The sequence below is a fragment of the Dermacentor variabilis genome, chromosome 3 (genome assembly GCF_050947875.1).
Source record: "Dermacentor variabilis isolate Ectoservices chromosome 3, ASM5094787v1, whole genome shotgun sequence".
Taxonomy (NCBI): Eukaryota; Metazoa; Arthropoda; class Arachnida; order Ixodida; family Ixodidae; genus Dermacentor; species Dermacentor variabilis.
This window is the reverse complement of record NC_134570.1, coordinates 228888898-228911399: the sequence shown is the minus strand read 5'-3', so window position 1 is coordinate 228911399 and position 22502 is coordinate 228888898.

The following is a 22502-nucleotide window of genomic DNA, read 5'->3' as shown; positions in this document are numbered from 1 at the left end:
TAACATACCACATGTTGAGCTGTCAAAAAATGCAGTAGCTAGACCGCAGCTTTCATAAGGCTTGCTAGCACAAGTGCTATTATATAAGGAAGGGCACTTACCATACCACTTGGAGTGTTCAGAGGACCTTTGAGTAGAGAGTTCCTCAGGCATTTTAGTAGATGCGGAAAATCCGATAGGAAAAACAGCTGTCGAGAAGGGTCCACAGGGTGTTCTCGGCTGCACATAATCTTTCCATTCTTTACGCCAATTCCCAATAGGTTCTACATACGAAGATTGCATGGTGCACCATAATGTGTAATGAAATCAACCAGAAGTCCACTGGCCTCGGCGACAGTTGTGGCTTCTATTAGAATTTTTGCCAGCATTTAAGCCTTGACATTGCCACTAGTAGCAAAAGTGCCAATAACTTGCGACCATCAGCCAGTAAACGGCACAAACATTACGAACGTCCCATGGGCAGATGGAACATTCTGTCTGTCAGTTGTAAACGGGCCCAAGTCAACGAATCCTTCAATACGACCAGATGATGTTACATTTAGGCGTCCAGACAATTTCATTTCATCAACCAAAAGGCCGCCACGAAGTTTGAAGTTATCCATGCGTCGAGTTTTTTTTTTCTTCAGTTGGCAAAGTACTGTGTGGCTGAACCCAAAAGTGGTTTTGTAAGCCCGTAAATAACGCTTTAGTGTACTCTTGCTTGGCTGGCAAATAATGTTGTGATTTCGGAGATGTTCATACAACTTGGCACATTTCATCTTCATTAATATGCATTCGTGAATCCATGCTTAACTGTACACATGTCCCTTACTGCTTTCTTTTTTTTCGCTGCCGAGAAACATTGTCTCACGCATTCTTGCTGTTTAGGACCCAGGGCTGAGATCTCTGCCTCGAGTACTTCCATAGGCTTAGAATCATTACTTTGTGGCCTTTTCGCTTCATTAGGATATGTACTTGTGCTTTTCCTCTTTCTAGGTGGTCTCTGCAGCGGTGTTTTCTTGGACAGATAGCTCGGCGCGTTCGGAGGCAAAGTTGGCTCCGCATCGGGTAAAAGTTCCGGCTTTCCACGCGGGATGCGGACTTCTTTGCCGTCAATGTTGTGTATAATGTCCCTGACAATGCTTGATGGCTCGAAACGTAGCTCACACACAGAGCAGGTTTCATCCAAAACCTTATCTTTTCGATGAAGGTTGCGTTCCCATTCCTTGCGTCGGTTCTCATCCTTTGGCACAGCGAAGAGCGACGGCTGATCGCCTTTCGTCTACTGGTATCCCGTTTTTAAACCGGGAGCAAAACGATGCCGTTGACGCCGACGAATCGGCATGGCCGTAGTTTTAACGCCGCGAACTCACAAAGAAGAAAAATGCACCGCACAAAAAGCAACAAAGAGTTGCAGGCAGCTTGGCGGGACTGCTAGCCGCGCGCGCGGGCGCGCCGAGCCTACAGCCCACGCTACAACAGCACCACCGCTTACACCCGGGACCTGTCGACACTCGCCGCCTCACCGCATCGCATGGAGCACGCCGGCTCCTGAGCCCACTACCCATATTCTAGAGCACTGTACCCACAATTATCCTTTTTTTTTTCAGGCGCCTCCTGCGAGCGCGTCGCCGTTTCCTTTTGGTGTGTGTGCTGTGCACGTGCGTGCGTGCGTGCGTGCGTGTAATGAAAATCTGCGTTCTATATTTTGCAGGGATTGGTAGCTCTATACGAATATGTATATAGCTTATGTATACAATAATTTTGACCTCTTCAATGCGTCGAACAGTGCTTTGGGTGCCATGTACGTTAGCATGTAGGTTCTGTTTTCTTTTTTGGGAGTATTGTATAAATATTGTATAATCTTGTTTTGTTTCCTTTTGTACTTGCTTATTATTGTATACCTGTTATTACCGTGTGCAATTATCTTTGTTTTAAGAGTCTCGCTGTAAAGGCTCTGCCAAGCGAAAGGGGGCTGCGGCTTTGTCAATCTGTATCTGACAGCTTTTTCTGCGCCTCCGCTACCTGTACCTTTACAAGGCAGAAATAAATAATTTTAATTTTAATAAATAACTATCGTCAAAGCATCACGTCTATATGTTCACGATGTTCGATAGGTGCGTGCATGCATGCACAGTCAATAATACGCTTTCCAGGGAGCTTTGCACTAAAATGGTAGATATGCTTCACAGGAGACGGCGCATGAAGAAACACTCATCATATGTCCTGAATTTATTAATTCTTAACTGCTTGATTGTTGAATGTCATTAGTTAATTGAGCAAAAATTGGAAGAATTTGATCTAACTCTAGTTCTTCCCAATCGAATCCACATCGACAGCAGACATGCTCCATTTTATGATTTACATTGATTGGCATGCAGCCTTAATTATTCTTAGACGAATCGACAATAGCTACAATAATTGCAGATTTTGACATCTCTTCACAATTCGGCTTCGTATAATCGCTTCTTCCACCCTCCCCAGGGAAAACATCCAACTGAAATGCTTTCCTAGAACTGTACAGTCCACGAGTCGCCTGCGCTTAGATAGTTTGACGATTGTTGCCGTGCTGCGACAGGGCCGTTTACAATTAACACGCCGTTCGCGAACAATTTTGATTGACTCCTTCCGCAGTTCAGATGACTATTACGAGAACTGTCTAATGCAATATCCATTTGATTAAATTCTGTTCCCCGTTAAATAGTTATTTTCTCGATAGTATACACCTAGAAAAAAAAGAAAGCAATAATAAACGATGTAATAGTGTTACAAACATATCCGTTTTCGAAGTATTGAAATCTTGTGATTTTTCGTAAAGGAAATGTAATACTTCCGCCACATGTATTCTTCCTCCTACTTCCACATTGGTCTCCACTAACTCTTATCCTCATAATAGTGGTCATTGCATGCGCACCCGCATATATCGCGAGAATAAATTTGATTCTGATTTCATAATTCACTCGAATTACTACTGTTCGATCAGTCCAGAACAAAACACAGAACCATATCCTTTAGCCTGAAGTTTATCTAACAGCCAGATGAACTGTCACTGACGTCTGTATGTGACGATTGCTGTTTTCCCCCGTGTGACCAACCGCCGTCATCGCTTTTGTATAGCTGATCCATATTCCGTCACCATTCGTCCGTCAACAGTTGTTACGCAAAAAAAAAAAAATTATTCCTGCCTCTCACTTGTTCAAAGCACTGCGCAGCCTGTCGGAACGCACTGGCGTGTGTAAACGCGTGGCCTAAAGGCTCAATTTCAAAGTATAAATTCCTGGCTGAACCACTGGTGAAGACTTTTCGCGCCACGTTACTTTTATATGCTCGCTTTTCTTGTGACCAATGACAAGACAGTAAATTTGTCGGCCTCTGCAAGACAAAGCTGCATCAACACAGCTTCTCAAATATACGAATTGGCTCAGCGGCTGTCCAACAGTTTTATGGTCCCTTGTGGCACGTCACTAAAAAACGAATTAAACACTTAGCGTATATGCACAAAATGATGCGATCACTAATATGACGTGAGAGGGAACTTTCGAGGGTCTCGAATCCGGCATAATTGATGCCTTCAGGTAGCATATGTGGGTCTATTGACCAGTTGCCTTCGCCCAAAAAAGATCACGTTCTCGTGACGTCTGCAGCAACAAGGACGTTCCACGTCCGCCGCCAAGGTCTGAGTGGTGGCGCTGCCTAACACTCCCAGGGTTCTACTAGTACACATAAATACCCAAGAAAGTGGATAGGGAAACAGCGCCGCGGTAGCTCAATTGGTAGAGCATCGCACGCGAAATGCGAATGTTGTGGGTTCAGTTCCCACCTGCGGTAAGTTGTTTTTTTCATACACTTTAATTTCCATTAACTTATCGTTTCTTCATTTCATTTATTAAGCACAAGTAATTTCCCCTATGTTGTCCTTGGTGCCAGTGTTTGTTGGCTTCTCATGATATGACTAATAAAAATCGGGCCCCTCGGTTGATCCCTTTCTTCTTGTTTATATATATATATATATATATATATATATATATATATATATATATATATATATAATTGCGTATATGCACGAAATTATGCGACCACTCATATAACGTGAGAGGGGACTTTCGGTTTCACAAGAAACTATATATATATATATATATATATATGTATATATATATATATATATATATATATATATATATATATATATATTGCACGAAGTGATACCGCAAGGAAACAGGGAAGGACGTATAAAAGTGGGTGCTTGCAAGGCGCAATTTATTCCTCGTTACTGCGAACTGCCGTCGCAAAATGCAGTGAAAGGACGAGTGCCTGCACAATTACTCGTTGTTGCTGCTGACTTCTTTCACTTTTTTCTTTTTCTGTCACCGTCGGTGATGACGGTTTCTGCCCCCCCCATGCGACCAAAGTCATTTGGCACGTAGCGCTTCAGACATACCCGTAATAGAATCGAATACGGCGAAGGCATTGTGCGACGATCCTCCGCGCGACTTCGAAGGCCGCTCGCTTGGCGCGCGTGCACGTTACTGCCGATCGTCTCGCACAAGGTTTCGATAAATAAGCCGTAACCATATTGATGCGGCACTAAGAGCTTTTTAAACCGGAAGGATAAAGGCGGCGCGAAATGAACAGTGAGAACTCCCAGCTCGCGCGCTCTTGCGCACGGTGAAACGTCAACGTAAGGTAAAGTAAAAGAAAAATAGCACACGTTATGTTCATGTCACGAACCCGAATATAATGCGGGGCGCGTTCCAAGGCTCGAAATTTCGGGGGGGAAACTCGCCCTGTGTTCGCGCAAACACATCTCTCGTGTGTCGCCTCTTCTCTGGCGCACGTGCTCCCACGCTGCACAACCTCTCCTATAGCCGGTGACACTGGTAGCAGCAAGTAAAGAACACCTCCTTTTATAGTAATGTTATTTCATTATTAAAATGGTCAACTTACGCCAGCATTCAGGCACTCCAGCTATGTGTGGTGTGTCTCTGTGTGTGGTTGTACCTATTCGCTACATTATGTCATTAATTACAAATACTCATTTAGGCGTAAATCTCCGTTTATGCATTATGGTATTTGTTTTTATCAATTAGACGTCATTTCGGACGTTCGGTGGTCTCGATTTTGTCACGTGCCATCGTGCTCTATACGAGCTACAACACGCGACCGTTCGACCGCGCGCATTCGCGTTGTGGCTCACACTGAGCGTGGTAGTGCATCATAGCCCCATATAAAAACTAGAAAACATGTATATCCTAAAGCGGAAAATGAAAGTTGGATCACGTTAAACGACTGTTTCTTTTTTTTCGTATATGTGCCAGCTAAAGGAAGTGCGGAATATCTACCGGATATTCATATATAAAATATCCACAATGAGACTTCCGACGGATGCGATTTCGTATACTGAGGCAGTACATGCATGAGTCATATATTGTAATGACGAAGCTTTATTTTAGATGGGAGCTATACGTTACGTGGGCGCCTGCATGCAGCTCGCAGTTTGCCATTTGGGAAGATTGTCCAGAAGCTGCTTCCTCTTGCGCAAGAGCGATATATGAAAGCGCTATACGTAAAAACGTATAAAGTTCACAGCAGCACTTGATGGGCAAGAAGAAAGAAACCTATATAATAATGCCTAATGTAAGCCGTTACATGTTTTCAGCCAGAAACTTATAACTATATTAGGCAAAGCTCTATAGGTAAAGCTATACTGATTTAAAAAAAATATTACAATTACAGTGTACATTTGTTGCGACGCACTATAGCGTATGCATCCATGTTATTTCTTCCGCATGCAAGTGCTTTTGTGGTGCTTCCTTGGGTGCGTTTCTGAATTTCTCATCTTGGGCTCAGATAGTTCGCACCGTTTATTCAAAATTTACTGACGACAGACACCGCTGGCTTCTCGGCCGCAAGCGCAGCGTACAGCGGCCGGAAAGATTCTCACGCTTCTCCGCCTGCCTTCCCTGGTTGCGCACGTTTTGTCTTTTTCTTTCTTTTTTTCTTCCCCTCCTCGCTCCATGCTGCGGTTACCCGGCCACGTTACTCGGCCTTGGGCTCGGTCCTCCCTTCCTGCCCGCATTGTTCCCCGCCTCTGAACTATTTTCCTTTACTTTTTTTTTCCCTTGTCCCAGTCGCCAGACACTATATCAGCTTTTCGTTGGAAATAGGCATGCGCGCTTACATTGCTTGTTCGTTCGCGCTCAAATTCCGCACTGAGGTCGCATTCTTTCGCATTCTTTCTTGAATTTTTCACAGAGTGTTTAATTTGTATTTCTGCTTGCTGCAGTGTTCATGCGAAAAAGACACCTTCTACCCAGTCGAACCGAACCAGCTGGGAACGAACCAGTTTAAAAGCAATTCAAAGCGTTTTACCTCACTGCTGCCCTTTTCGGCAGCAGTCAGGTGGAGCTTAATACTGTGCCCTGTGATGTTCAGCTGCATCTCTGCCCGTTTTTCGCGCTCTTAGTTTTAGCAACGGGACGCAGGGTTCTGTGCAAAGTTGGGACGAATGAATGTGTATATGCGTCTGCAATAACTTCACCGCAATACAGTTGTGTAATGCGATGAAGCACACAGTGTATTGCGGGGACAGGTGGTATGCCAGCCCTAGTTCCAGCTTTGTTGTCCACGTCACCCTCACGATACTGCGCCGCCCGCTTTACCATGATCTCAGGCGCTCTCAAACTCTACTTTTGCCTGTATTTTTATTTTCACATGCTAAATAGTCCAACCGCAATACATATATGTTGTGAGGTGAAGCTTAATAAAGTTGCCAAATGCTTTTACCGTGTCAGACCTAACAGTTTTAGAATGACATGACCAATACAGCAGCCCAGACTTTCACTTTAACAATTTTGTTAGGACTGTCAAACTAATCTTACAGCACAGAAAAACAATGTAAACACCTCAAGAGTTGATTAGCAAGTAATACTGCAAAGCACAAGTCTAGTGGCCAAGGGTCTGGTCAAGTGCATTAATAAACACTCAAACGACACACCTTACGTTCTTAAAAATTTCTAGCATATTGATGCAAGCTGTTTAGACTTACTGCGATAATTGTTGCTTTACAATGAAGATAACATTATTGGATAAGAGGATACAAGCGACTCGTGTACTGCTTGGTTGTGCAAACCACATGGGTCCCAGAAATACCCAAACAGGGTTCTTGTTTAAGCATGCAGCTTGCGTCCACTAATCTAAAGCTCTCTAATGTCTGCAGTATAAAGAGGCTGTAAAAATAGGGCCTTGATCTTCACAACTCCAATTAGGTTTCTTCTATACTCATACAACCTAAACACGGCGCTGTCGTGACAGCATCGGCCTAGCTTATTGCCACATTTTGCGACAAAAGCAGCGATCACTAAGTTAGAGTTGCCTGTCCTAATATTACTCCAAGAATTCTCGAAACGGTTAATTTTTTAAGCACGAAGCATGTCATGCCCAACTATAAAATTAACCAAGCAATAAGCTACTAGAACTAGCTGAAAATCGGCAGTCTTCTGAAGTCAGCTTGATTTGCAGCTTCTAAGATTGGCTATTACTGAATTAGGGCAAGAAAAGAACAGCTTGAATAAACATATGTCTCATCAGAAAGTTGTGGCGGTGTGCTGCAGGCTAAGGCAGTGAAAGGAAGCCATTTTGGCATTGGTCTACTGCTGTCCCAAAACCAGGCGCCACACCTGAGGCGACTTTACTTGGCTTTGACATCTGCAAATTTGCTTTCCCCCGCACAGAATACTCAAAGTGAGCTCGATGCACATCACCCACATTGGGGATGCAAGGACGTACGGCCAAGAGGAGGCCACCTTGACGAAGCAGACACCACAGACTTCAAATTAACAAATGGTGCCAACTGTCCCAACTGCGACACCCTTCATTCAAACCAGAAGGGCATTACACTTACCTAGCATGGGTGACTGGTGCCTTCATCCCGTGTGTCGGTGCGACTCCGCCCCAAGAGGCAGCGACCATTATCCGATATACCACTTGACGTATACACAGGGGTGAAAACATTCACAAAATCAGGGTTTCAGGCTGGGAACATTTCCGTGATGCATTTGAGTATGCAGAATATGAAGGTGTTGAAGAATCGCTAGCAACACGCATTTACACAGTACAAAGAGCGACATGTGAACTAGAGCTTACCGGGGCAACATACAGCCCTGACAAGCACGCGCTGCAACTTTGGGGTGAGCAAGCCAAGCTGCATACTTAAATTGTGACCACACGCAGCAAACCCTAATCAACGTTCTGAACAAGACTGAGCAGGCAAGATGTGATGTTAAGAAACTTGCCAGAGACTAGTGGATGGACCACTGCGTGTCTTTTGAACCCGTGGGTCTCGGTAAGCTGTGACACATTCTCGGCTATAACAGGATGAACCAAAACCGTAATACTATTAATCTTCAGTGCTACCTCGATCTTCAGTGAACATCTGAGAAATTTGAGTAACAAGCTGCAGGTGCTTTCCCAAATTACCTTACAGTGACTGACCGTCACCAGACTTGTACGCACTTTAATGACCACTTGCCAAGGAAGGAATGGAAAGCCTCTTTACGATGGCAGAACCTGTCGTTGCGCTCGAGCATGTCAACACTTAAGGCCCGTTCACACTACATGATATATCCGGCGAGCGAAGCGGATTCGGCCGCTTTTGACCCCGAGGAGGGCGCAAAGCGGCGCGGTGAATGCAATCGGTCCAGGGCCCATTTTTTCCGCTTTCGCCGCCGCCGGAAGTTGCGTTTTTGACGTCACAACCCGTCTAATCTCAACATGGCAGCCAGCATGTTTGAGCGACCGGCCTTCTCCGTGGAAATGCTCAGTGATGCAATTAAGCAGCACCCCATACTGTACAACAAAAGGCACTTGAATTTCGAGGACATTGCCTACAAAGAGCAGCTATAGGACAGGATCGGGAAAGAAATGGGAGTGAGTGATAAGTACAACTGCTATTCACGCTTACTTGCGCCGATGCCGGAGCGACAAGACTTTCTCATTGTCAGTACCTTGCTTTTATGCATATTCTCCGTCTAACGTCAGCAAACATTTTTCCGGCGCCGCTGCTTGCTCGTATGCCGTGCATACTAAGCTCGTGCGCCGTTCGAATGCCTGCGCAGGCATGCACGCGCGACACTGATGGCACCGCGAGAGTAGTGCAGAGTTACAATAGAAACTTTTCTGTGCTACAACGGTGAGCGTAAAGTTTTCTAACGATTGATGCAGTTGCAAGAGATTGTTGGCCTGTCCCAACCTAACCCGCTCCAGCAAGGACGGGCGGACCCACCACCGTCGTCGCCGCCGCCGCGATCTTGGTTGCACAGCCCGTCGCAACTCTTAAAGCATAACCATCATTGAGTTGCAGAGGAGAATCGTGACAATTTCTTCTTTTTCCAACATTTCCTCGTCTTCTGAAAAGCTCGCCATCGTGCTGTGCTCAGTATCTCGCGGCTGGAAGCCTAGCAACGGCGCAATACAAGCAGACGCAACAAAAGCCCGCGAACGAGAGGCACTCACGTCAACTCTCGTCTCGTTCGCGAAGTCGCGAAACCAAGAAAGAAACTGCCGCGAGATCTCGCTGTCGTCGCGGAAAAGCGAGAAGCGGCGGCGGATCCGTCGATACGCGCGTGAACAGACGAGAACACGTACTCTTTTTTCCGGCGAGCGAACCCGCTTCGCTCGCCAAATTTTTGTAGTAGTGTGAATGGGCCTTTAAAGCGCACATGGTTGAGGAATCTTGCCGAAACGAGGAAGCAAGCACTACTGCTTGTAATCAATGAAATCTGGAATATTGGAACGCGCCACAGAGTGGAAACAGTTGGTCATGATGCCACTATCGAAACAAGGCAAGAAACCTGGCACTACAACCAAGCTTCGATCAGTCTCACTCACATTGACAGTGTGCAAATTGACTGAAGGAATATTGCTCGCGAGGCTGAACCACCATCTGGGGGACAAGACCATTTCCGCCTGTGCCACATTTGTTTGTGGCCTAAGGTTGACATGTATGACAATAACCTATTTTTGCATCAAAGCATCGCCAATACCAGCCACTTCGGAGGAAAGATATATGGGTTCTTCGTCACAGTCGAACCATGAAGGATGCTTAGCAGTCTGCAACGAGGAGGTACTGGTGGCCTTTCATGAAGCCTGCCCAGGCTTCACGAAACTGGGTTGCCAGTGTTGCCAAAGACTCTTATGCAACCAAATGTTTGAAATATGAAGTCACAGTAAACAGCCATAGACTTTTACCAACTGCATAGGTGGAAATGTAGGTAAAACTCAGACCAGCACCCTTGGTTGCAGGAGTGATTTGCTGATGAGGTAAGGTGACTTAACAGTTGGTGATAAGGTGTACCGAATGCAGGTATGTGCAGTATGTATATTATACTGTTAGGGCGAAACTGATAAATTTTCTCCAAAACAATATCAAAAGCTCATTTTTTTTCAGGATGCCACTCGTGTGCTTTAGGTAAGTGTGGACAGAGTTATATAAAGCTGCATAGCCAAAATTATACAACTAGATACAGCTGTTAAGCGTAATATTTTTTCTGGACTAAATTCTTGCTCCTTGAACTGATTCGAGATCATAAACTGTAGCACCAAAGTTGTGGACCAACACCAGAACAAAGGCATAGAGTGGGCTCATCTCAATTCTTGTGCTTATGGCAGTCTTCTTTTTTACAGCAATAGCTGCTATGATCTAACTCCCCTGGTTGTTCTTATGTCTACTGGTGTTGTCACTGGAATTACCAAATTTCTAGCTAGAATATTGCAAATAAAGTTCTCACTGTGCTGCGAGGATTCAAACATGCGATCAAAGGATTGGCAGTCCACAATTCTACATTTCAGCCCCTCTGCTGGAGGTACAGTTGTGGTGAATACTGATGCTGGAGAGCGCGATCTAGCCAACAGGTGCCATGATTGGCTAACACCTGCTCAATGTCTCCGTACTGTATATACAGCTGGCATCCACGCCTTCAAGTTCTGACACCTCACCTTCCCACTTGTGAAGGCCGTCCTATGTTACATTTTCTTTTGAAATGTAATGACAGTGATTGGGTGCATCTGCTTCATTAATCTTCTTCTAGTGCTTGGCTTCTCAGATTTACTGGATGGGGCGTTGGAGTCTTGTTTTCCTCAAGCCAAGCGCGAGACCTAGCAATGGGTAGCCGAAATATAAATTTGAGAAAACCAAAACGAATTCAACAGTAAGAAGCTAGGTTGTTTTGGTGGAGACCAGTGGCCAAGTCTGGATATGAAAGAGGAAGAAAAGCAATCTTTCCACTTCAACACTGGGAGGCACAACTCCCACAAATAAATACGACTCGCACTTATTTTACTTCTTTAAAGGAGATTAGTGACTTGCATTGGCAAGTATTCACTTCAACAAACACCGCCTGAAGCAAGCTTCCTGCGCATATTTCACCAGCTACTGCATCATTGTTTCGCATTATGAGTAAAACTGCAATTTTCTTTATGCCGCAATTTGCCCAGTTTTGTATTTTGCAGTAGGATATTAGCAGTGCTATTAAGGCACTTAAATAGTCGTGAATAGTAGTAGAGAAAAGAAAGTAATAAAGCAGAAGCTTTTTGTGCGTAGACTATGCATACACCTGGTGCTCTTATGGTCATTTTTTTCCCTATCTGCTAAAACATTCTAAACAAGGATAGCTTATACAACATTATTATGCAAAGTCAGACCACAACTAAACCAGAGGTATCCTTGGTAAGCAAAGTATATTTATTTGGTAACAATTTCGGCGGCCCTGCTATTGCGCTTTCGTTCCGTCCTTTTCAGCTGTGCAGGTTCATTAATTGATGAGCCAGTTTGACAATTTTATTCATTGAAAGACTTAGCTAACCTTCTTTGTATTTTTTCTTGGTTTCAGACTGCACATTGCATTTTAAGGTGTTCTTTCCGTGTTTCTTGCTTTTTTTTTATGGGTAGGGCATGTTAACATATTTATGCCATGTCAAGTATGTGGTGCTATAGAGTGTTCTTGGATAGTCTTGCCCTTTCATTGTGTACAATATTCTTACGTGTAGCTGGAGCCCAATGCTATATACAATTCATATACAGAGAAGCTAACGGAAGGCCAAAATGGCGACGCTATATCAAGCTGGGCCACGTCGTCTTCTTTCTCCTCAGTGCAGCCACACTGTGGCGGCTGTTCCGTAGCATCACCCCTGGCGGTAGAAGCACCGTCCCGGCGCTTAATCTACACATCCGCGGTGAAAGGTGTGTGGTATGGCTTTAGACTCGCCACGTGAACGATGTCACTTGCAGCCGACGATGACGCTGGGAGGTTGGCGGGGATGACTTCATACGGGACATCGGTCACTTGTCGCACCAAACGGTATGGGCCAGTGTAGCGCGACAGCAGTTTTTCGGAAAGGCCCACACGTCGAATGGGTGACCAGAGAAGCACCAGAGAACCCGGAGTAAAGTGCACGTCGCGATGGTGGCAATCATAGAGGCGGCTCTGATGCTCCTGCGAGGCCTCAAGACGGGTGCGGGCGAGCGGGCGCGCATGGTCGGCGTGTGCGATCGCGTCGCGGGCGTATTCAGTGGCTGAACGTGTGGCCGAGGGCAACAAAGTGTCTAAGGGAAACGCGGGTTCTCGGCGATATAGGAGATAGAATGGTGAATAGCCGGCGGTGTCGTGACGCGATGAATTATACGCGAACGTCACAAATGGTAAGTGAAGATCCCAGTCGTGGTGGTCGGTCGCAACGTACTTCGAAAGCATGTCGGTGATGGTCCGGTTGAGGCGCTCCGTGAGGCCGTTGGTCTGTGGGTGGTAGGACGTGCTGAACTTTTGCTTTGTCGAGCAGGAGCGGAGGATGTCCTCGACGACTGCCGACAGAAAGCTGCGGCCACGGTCAGTGAGTAATTGGGGTTACGGACTGGATACCAAGGGAAGAGAAGCGTAGCAGGGAGCGGCAGAAAGTTAGGTGGGCGGATGAGATTAAGAAGTTTGCAGGGACGACACGGCCACAATTAGTACCAGGATCCCGAGGATCCCGATCCCAGGATCACCAGGAACACCAGGATCCCGAGGGGGGGGGGGAACCGGCAACGTAGGTCGGGGCTGCAGGCGGAGACGGTTGCGTCGATGAAGTGCAGCCAGCAGGAGCCAAAGTTGCACTGTCGCCATTGCGACCGCTGCGAAGCTCCATGACGAGTACGGGGAACGTCCACCTCCACCAAGTTAATGTTACGTGTAGCTGGAGCCCAATGTTATATACAATTTATTTACAGGGAAGCTAACGGAAGGCAAAAATGGCGACGCTATATCAAGCGGGGCCACGTCGTCTTCTTTCTCATCAGTGCAGCCACACTGTGGCGGCTGTTCCGTAGCAATCTGGGGTGCGATCTTGTACGCGTTCCAAAATAGAACGGACCGCCTCCGTTCTAAACGTCACGAAATAGGCGGTCCGCAGTGTTCGCGAGAACGAGAGGAAGCAAAGAGCCAATGAGCGAAGTGGAAGCCTGCGTCGCGGTTTTGACGTCTGCTCAGGGACCGTATAATATGTTGAGAAGCGTTTGCAACATGTTGAGAAATATTTTGCTATTACGAGTGAGTAGCAAAATGTGTTGGTGTTGCTTTTCAAAGATTCAATTTGGAAGGCAAAACGACTGAAACAAAATATTGCGTTTAATATCTTCAAATGGCGCTAGGTGGTGTCGCAGTTTTGCGAAACGTTTAGTGATGGCGCTAGCTACCACCCCGTTTCAAGCACGCGGCGCGAATTTTGAAGCGGTTGGTTCAGTCGTTCAGTTGAAGCCATGGCGCTAAACGTGGAAGCACCGGCGAAGGGGCCGCGCGTGTCGGAGGCTCAGAAGGAGACGGTGGTCGCCTTCATGTAACAGCATCCCCAGCTGGCTATAAGATCCAGCGAGCTGGGGCCGCGCTTCACTGCTGGCGACCGCCGACGGCTGTGGCAGCAGCTAGCCGACGCTCTGAACACGCAAGGCCCCGTCGCGAAAACCACCGAGCAGTGGCAAGAGTGGTGGCGTAAGCAAGTGTTTGAGGCCCGCCGCAACGCTGCCGCAATTACCCAAGAACAAAGGTGAGTGACCGTCCAATGGCCTGGGCGATTTGTCCTTCGACATTGGCGTGTATTTTCAGAAGCACAGGAGGGGGGCGGCTACATGGTTTTCATGGCCGAGTCCTGCAGCTCACCGGGACGGTCCGCCTCCATGGCGTGACCGAAGAGGTAAGCACACTGCCGCCGTAATACCATGGGTTCCTGAACGGTGCCGGTTTAGAGTTAGCCATTATCTGTAAGTGGTACCTTTAGCGGAACGCGACACCGTTGGTGAACAGGAAAATAGCGTAGGAGAGAATGGAAAAGCAGGTAGGTTAATCAACTAGAATCTCAGTTGGCTGCGCTTTCGGGAAAAGGGGGGTTAAGTGGTTAACACAGAATTAAAATTCCTTCACGGAAGTGCACGAGGACGGTAACACACGGGATCATTAAGCACTCAATAATTGCACAATATTTTCGCAAATTAGTACAAGAACTTGTAACATAGGCATTGTAACGAGTAGCCACGCTTATGACACTTTCCAGTAGGCTGACGTCCCCACCTGCGCCATGAAAGTCGTCGTCCAAGACGAGGCTGCGGGCGTGAGCACAGCGACACGTAAGCATCAGAGGAATGAGTGTTTTAATTATCGCCAAGTGTGTGTGCAGTTCGTAAACATCTAATGTGTTTACTCTACAGCGGCAGAGGATCCACCGCGCGGCGCGTCGCCTACCGAAAGGGTGGCCGCTGCACCTGGTAAGTTATTGGTCCTCAAGCTGTTAAATAATATGAGCTCTTGTATTTTATTGAACTAGCCCAATAAGCCATAATATGGCCATAGCCACTTTCATTCGTACCATAAAATGCAGTGCAACTGTAGAAAATGCTGTATGCTTTCAGTGTTGCAGCGCCCTGTTCGGCCACCACGCCGACAGCGACCGCGACGGGTGGATACCTTGACGACGATGTCGTCGCAGTGCGCCCGCAGCCTGGAACAGGGCGACGAGGTGCTACAGGTTGGTAGGCCCTTTGGTGTCATTTTACATGGACATAAATATTCTTTATGCTTTGTTATAAGTAAATCATGAATCTGAAAAACAAATCAGCTTGGGATGTAAACAAGAAATATGCGTTCTATAGAGGGCTCGGTAACGTGTCTTGCCAACGATCAGCCGCCGGACGAAAGGTTGGTTAGCCCTGAAAAAGGCTGTTTGGTGGTGAGAGATGCATTAGAATAGATGACGGAAGAGTAGTTCCAGCAGGTCTTTGTCTGTCCAAACGAAAAGGGTATAGCATGTACGCGACCCTTGACACTACCAAAGGATGCCATCAGGCCAGTGGCTCTTCAGCAGAGAGGGAATCGTTGTGCACGTTGCAATTCTTCACAACAGCAGCTTGCAGCCGTGAGCTGGTTGCGAGTAATCAGCAACTGATGCGAACAGTTCCACCATGATTATTCATTCCAGGTGCTGCGCAGAATCGAGGCCTCTACAACCCACCTCGCTGTCGCGGCAGAGCGGACGGCAGCAGCCCAGGAGGGGATCCTGGAGCAGGTGCGCGCCATAGCGCAAGACATCGCTGCGCACCTGCAGCAAGAGAGGAATGAATTTATCATTTTATTCATTTGTTTCACCAGTTCCGTTTTTGTTTATTTATTGTTTGAGTTTCCTTTGAGTAATAGAGGATGGATGGATGGATGCAAAACTTTAATAAGGTCCTGAGGTACGCGACTCAGCGCGCTGCGGGCCGCTCCCACGTTGGAACAGTCAGGCCTTGCCCGACCGCCACATCGTGGGCCCTCTGGACAGCCCATAGTTGCGCCCCGGCATCGGGGCTCTTGATAGCGGAGAGCCACTTGTCCTCATTGATTTGTTCCGTGCCTCGTAACGAGGGGCAACGCCAGAGCATATGGTCTAGGCTAGCGAAGTCATTGCAGTGCCTGCAAGAACTAGTGGCATAGGTGTCGGGATAAATTTTGTGGAATAAAGCCGGGTTGGGATATGAACCTGTTTGCAATAATCTGAGGGTCAAAGCCTGCGCTCTATTTAACTTCTTGTGTGGAAGGGGAAAGTCTCTCCTGCCGAGATAAAAGTGCTGCGCAATTTCGTTGTATGTGGTCGGTTGATCTCTGTTCTCCACCACTGCGGGCCGGTCTTGGAGTTCTCCGTGGTCGCGGAAAGCGAGACCTCGCGCCTTGGAGTGGGCCAGCTCGTTGAGGTTTGTTGGGCCTCCCATGATAGATCCCATGTGAGCGGGGAACCATGTGAGAGTGTGGGTCGCGATGCTTTTGCCTTCGAGGATGCGACAAGCTTCCTTACACACGGCGCCAACGCTGAAGGCGCGGATGGCTGCCCTGGAGTCGCTAAAGATATTGGCATGTCCGTCGTCCAGGAGGGCCAAGGCAATGGCCACTTGCTCGGCCGCATGCGACGACGTGCTTCGTACCGAAGCGGCGTTAACGGTCGAACCTCTGTGGTTGATTGAAACTACCGTGAAATTGCTGCTGTTTGCATACTGGGCCGCGTCAACGAGGCAGCTGCCGCCAGGGAGTTCTGTTGCGGGGCGTAGGAGCGCTACCGCTCTGGCCTTCCTTCTTTCTACGTTGCGCTGGGGATGCATATTGCGCGGGGCGGGCGATATTATGATGTTATCTTTCTGCTCTTTCGGAAGGCCCTGGTAGGCATCTTCTACAGTGGCCGGGGGGACGCCCATCTCAGTTAGGAGTCGTCTGCCCGCCCTGGTGCCCGAGAGCCTAAGAATCTGTGCCCTTTCTTGTACTTCTGCAATCTCTTCCAGGGTATTATGAATACCCAACTGCAGGAGTCGGTCGGTGCGTGTGTAGTTGGGTAGTCCGAGCGCGCTCTTGATCCCCCTCCTTATCATGGCATTTAGCTTGTCTCGCTCGGCCCTCTTCCAGACGTGCATGGCCGCTACGTACGTAAAATGGCACAACAAGAAAGCGTGGACTAGCCTTAACAGATTCTCTTCGCTCAGGCCTCTCCTTCTGTTAGCTACCCGCCTGATTAGACCGATGACGCTATCCGTCTTTTTTGCCAGTTTTTGAATGGTGATGTTATTCGAGCCCGCCCCTTCGAGTGTCATTCCCAAGATTCGAATGGACGCGATTTTGGGTATGGGATCTCCGCAATTGGTGTAGAGATTAATGTCAATTTCAGAGGGGGGTTTCCAGTTCTGTGGCTTGCGGCCCTTTCTACTTGGGCTGTAGAGAAGGAGCTCCGATTTCTTTGGGGAGCACCGGAGTCCCGTGTCGGTTAGAAAACGCTCTGTAGTGTCGACAGCTTCTTGGAGAGCGGCTTCGACTTGTCCGTCACTGCCACCCGCGCACCAGACAGTGATGTCGTCCGCGTAGATCGTGTGACCGATGCCCTGGACCTTGCCTAGATACCTTGAGAGGTCGACCATTGCGATGTTGAAGAGGAGTGGTGAGATGACTGACCCCTGGGGGGTGCCTCTTCTGCTCAGCTCCATTTTCTCCGATTCCAAATCTCCAGCCTTGAGGATGGCGCATCGTTTGTTCAAGAAAGACCTGACGAAGGCATGGAAGGACGAGCCCAGGTCGAGTTTGGAGATGGCGTCGAGAACGAACTCGTGACGGATGTTATCAAAGGCCTTCTCCAGGTCCAAACCAAGGATGGCTCTCGTGTCCCGAGTGCAGCGTTCCAGGATTTGGATCTTGATAAGCTTCATGGCGTCCTGGGTGGAGAGGCCTGGCCTGAAACCTATCATGTTGTGACGGAAAAGGTCGTTGGTCTCGATATACTCGGCAATTCTGTTATGGATGGCGTGCCCGGCCACCTTCCCTACACATGCCGTCAGTGAGATTGGCCGGAGGTTGTCCAGGCTCGGCGGTTTACCGGGCTTTGGGATTAGTATGACCTTCGCCAACTTCCATTCTTCCGGTACAATTCCCTCCTCCCAAATCCGATTTATCTCATCTGTAAGAAACTCGATCGATGCGTCCTCTAGATTTCTGAGAGCCTTGTTGTTAATGTGATCCGGGCCGGGTGCTGATACCGTTGAGGTCGTGTAGGGCGCGGCGGATTTCACTGATTTTGAAAGGTTCGTCCAGCGCAGAGTTCGGCTTCCCTTTGTATACTGGGTATGCCGCCTCATCGGCCACAGTTTTGAGCGGCAGGTACTTCTTAGCCAGCATCTCCAGCATGTCCTTTTCCGAAGACGACTTCTTGGCTTCGTGGAGCGCTTTAGCGAGGACACTTCTCTGGTTTGACTTAGTGCCGGAGTCGTCGAGCAAGTGTTTGAGAAGATTCCACTTCCCTTCCGTGCGCATCTGCCCGTCGATTGAATTGCAAATGTCGTCCCATTGCTGCCTAGACAGGGCTTGGCAGTGCTCGTCGATCTGCTTGTTGATCTCGGCTACCTTTTTTCTGAGCTTGCGATTCAAGCGTTGGCTTTTCCACCTCTCGAGAAGTGATTGCTTAGCCTCGAGAAGGTGCGCTAGCCTGCTATCCATTTTGCCTGTCTGTAGATCCGTCTCTATGGTTTTGGTTGTGGAGCAGACATCTTGCACAATTAGTGCGCACCACTGGACGAGACTCTCCGGCTTTTCTCCACGGGCGGCGCGGGCCTTGCGAATCTCACGGAATTTGTCCCAGTCGGGCACCGAGAACGCCTTCTTCCTTTTCTGCTCCACTTGTAAGCTGGTGACCGTGATGTAGTGATCACTACCGAGGTCTATGAGCAGATTCAACCACATGGCTGAGCCAGCGTTTTTAACAAAGGCGAGATCCGGGACAGAGTCCCTGGTCGAGGAGGTACCCCGTCTGGTAGGAAAGGGTGGGTCCGTCAATAGAGAGAGTCCCGCATCTCCCGCCTCCTGCCACAGGCTTCTGCCCTTGACCGTGTCGTGCGTGTAGTTCCACGCGTGAAAGGGGGCGTTGAAATCGCCGGCCACAACCAGTGGAGAGTTTCGGGCGAGTTTCGTTGGCCTAGTGATGATGGTTTTGAAACGTTGTCTGTGATCGCTCGGGCTGCTATATACGTTAAGTATAAAAATGCTAGAGATGTTGGATTGGCTTGGGATGACTTCTACTAGGGAGGTCTCCGTCTTGCTAGGCCGGACCCCTAGATCGTGTGCGACGAAAGTGAATTTGCTGCTGATTAATGTGCAGATTCCTCTGCCGTCCCCACGGAGAGCAAGAGCTTTGTATCCCTGGAGTGAAATCTGATCAGTCATCGTTTCTTGCAATAATATAACATGTGGATTTTCTTTGTGAGTGCGAACAAACTGCTGCAGGGTGCATCTTTTATGGCTGAGTCCCCTGCAGTTCCACTGCCAAATCCTAAATTGGGTGTGTGGCGCCATCCTTGCTGTATAGAGTGCCTTCCGGCGTTGCTACTAGGGTCTCGAGGGAGACGGTTCTATTAATCGGTCCGGGAATGTGCAGTGGTGGTGGCGTAGGTACCAACGTGGCATCCGCGAAGTAAACGGGACGTACGTGGGTCGACGTCCTGATGTCCATTTCCTGCACCTTGGACTCTATATCTGGCATTCTGTTTTCTAAGCATTGAATTTTGACATTTAGCGCATCTAACTTCTGATCCACGACCAAGAGTCGCTGATCCACTGCAGATAGTCGTTCGGTAATCTTCTTGATCTCATAGCAGATTGAATTCAACATTTCTCTGACTTCGGACTTGGCTTTAGCCGGTACATTTTCGGGCATGCTGGGAACGGCCTTTCGTTTGGCTGGGTTGCCCGAGTGTCTCGCATCCACGACCATGGGAACGTCTGCGGTTTCGGGAGAGGGGGTCCCCGAGGGGGATGAACTAGGGACTGGAACGGCGTGAGGTCCCCGAGGGGGTTGGGGAGAGGGGGTCACCGAAGGGATTGCTGAGGGGGTTGAACTAGGGACTGGAACGTGGTGAGGCTGATTAGCCTTTCTCAGCTCTGCTATTTCGGCTCGCATTAACAAGATTATGCTGCGCATCTCGGCATTTTCTTTCCTAAGCTGGGCTATTTCAGACGAACCATGCTCTGGCGCCGCATCCCCAGTTACCCTTACGGCAGTTCTCCCTCCACTCCGCACCCTGTCTGCCCAAGTGGCGCCTTGTTTCCCAGCACAGGCTGGCTCCTCGAACCGGACCCGGTTCTGTGGGCCCCGGCAGTGGCTTCCCGATCTTGAGCGGCCCCGGGACCTGGACCTGGAACGGCTCCTGGACCTGGACCGGGAACAGCTCCTGGACCTCGAGCGGCTTCTCGAGCGGCAGCGCCTGCTGGAAGGTTTAGCCGGTTCGCTGTCGGCGCTTGTCTGTGCGGGTGACAGGTCTCGATTCCTGGATTCCGCATTTCTTTCCCTTCTCCTCCGCCGAAGATGTACGATGTATAGAGGAGGATTTTTTGGTTGAGAGGTGCAATACGTGCACCCATTTTTGTTCTGTGGTATTTGCCTCTTTCTATTTATGCTTATCCAGCTGCAATGCCAGCGTGCTTTCTTTATTTACACATATCGAAGGCGCCTAGTCATTCCCACTGGAATCGTTACAAATAGTTGTCGATTTCTGTGTATGGGTTTTGTACTGCGATATTTATATTGATTCACTGTGTTGTAGCTTACTGCACTCATTATGAAGCATTACCGCATAGTGTTTGCACTGTGATATTTTCATTTCGGCACAGTGAGGCTAAGGTGCAACGACTATAATGTCGTCTTTTTTTTCAGAGCACCAAACTAGTCACTCTTTAAGTTGCATAGTTTCACAAATGAAAATGACCATCATCATTGCACCACACCAGTGATTGGTTTCCTCTAGTCTTCGTTCCAAGGGAGTCATTGCAAGAATAACTTTCACGCGTGACACTTTCTGGGTGCTGTGAGATTGTAGAGCCAATTATTCATGTTTTATGTAACATGTTTCATCACAGCTGGCAAGTGCACTCACCTTTTTACAATTATGATTCACCTGTTGTTTAGCATCGCACTACAATTGCTGCCGAGAAATGAATGCTTCTAGTCAGTGACTCATAACACTGACAAGGGAACGGACATACCTGGGATAGTCATACTTTCTTGCAAGGTCACGTAAATGTAACTGCAAGTTTTACATGCCGTGGTGAAAACGAATTGTGTGATGCTGATGTTGCAATGTTGTCACATGCTTTGCTACCTGAAGCATGTTGTACTACAAGGTTTGTGATGTACTTGTCATCATAGAGTGTGATAAAGTTGACCTATCTATTTTTTGCGCTTTTACGTTAATTTACATCTACCCATTTGGACATGATGTGACGAGTGTAATGCTGTCACTACACTCGGCGTTACATTTTGTTTGTGTTTGAATCCGCATTCATTACGCTTTACTTGCTTGCCTCGCCTGCGTATTCATGCTTGCACAGAAGTTTTGATACACCTAGCACAAGAGATGGCTAGCAAGCATATTGCCTCGCTCCTACCAATGTACACTGAGCGTCAAAATGCACAGGATGCGGCGGTTGCATTCATTCTGGTGTGTTTTATGAAAACTTTTCCCACCTTTTGATGATGGTGAGCATGAGTACAGAGTGCCAATCATATGTATTGCTTCCATCAAGTCTGTCATGACTATGATGGGTCAAGGGATGTTTTTATTTCATATTTCATGTGATATTTAAAGAAAAGGCTGCACTTTCATGCTGCTACTGCGTTTCATGTTCCACTAGGAAAGAAGTACTTTGTGACAATTTCCCATTACTGTAACCACCAACTATGGCAAAACAAACACCTGTTTGGACATGAGTAGAAAGTAACAACTGCTGCATCTACAGAAAGTGGCATATCACAGGATGCACACAACACATACAAGCTGTTGTAGCGTCGTATTTCTAATGTTACACGAGGAAAGAAGCACTTTGTGATGTGCATATTGCATAAAACAATGCTAGCTAGGGAGCAGCAGCGAATGCAGTTCTTCACAGATGAAGGGGCATGAAGCATTGCCTTACGACTGCTTCACGAGTACTACTGTTAATAAGTGGCAGCCTTGGAGACTCTTGCATAGTGATGAGGGTACAATTGTTTCCGCGGCTGTGGCATTCTATTTAAAGGATTCTTTGCATAAGTGTACTTCATCATCATCATCATCATCCTGGTTACGCCCACTGCAGGGCAAAGGCCTCTCCCATACTTCACCAACTACCCCGGTCATGTAGTCCCTGCAAACTTCTTAATCTCATCCACCCACCTAACTTTCTGCCGCCCCCTGCTACGCTTCCCTTCCCTTGGAATCCATTCCGTAACTCTTAATGACCATCGGTTATCTTACCTCCTCATTACGTGTCCTGCCCATGCCCATTTGTTTTTCTTGATTTCAACTAAGATATCATTAACTCGTGTTTGTTCCCTCACCCAATCAGCTCTTTTCTTATCCCTTAACGTTACACCCATCATTCTTCTTTCCATAGCTCGTTGCGTCGTCCTCAATTTAAGTAGAACCCTTTTCGTAAGCCTCCAGGTTTCTGCTCCGTACGTGAGTACTG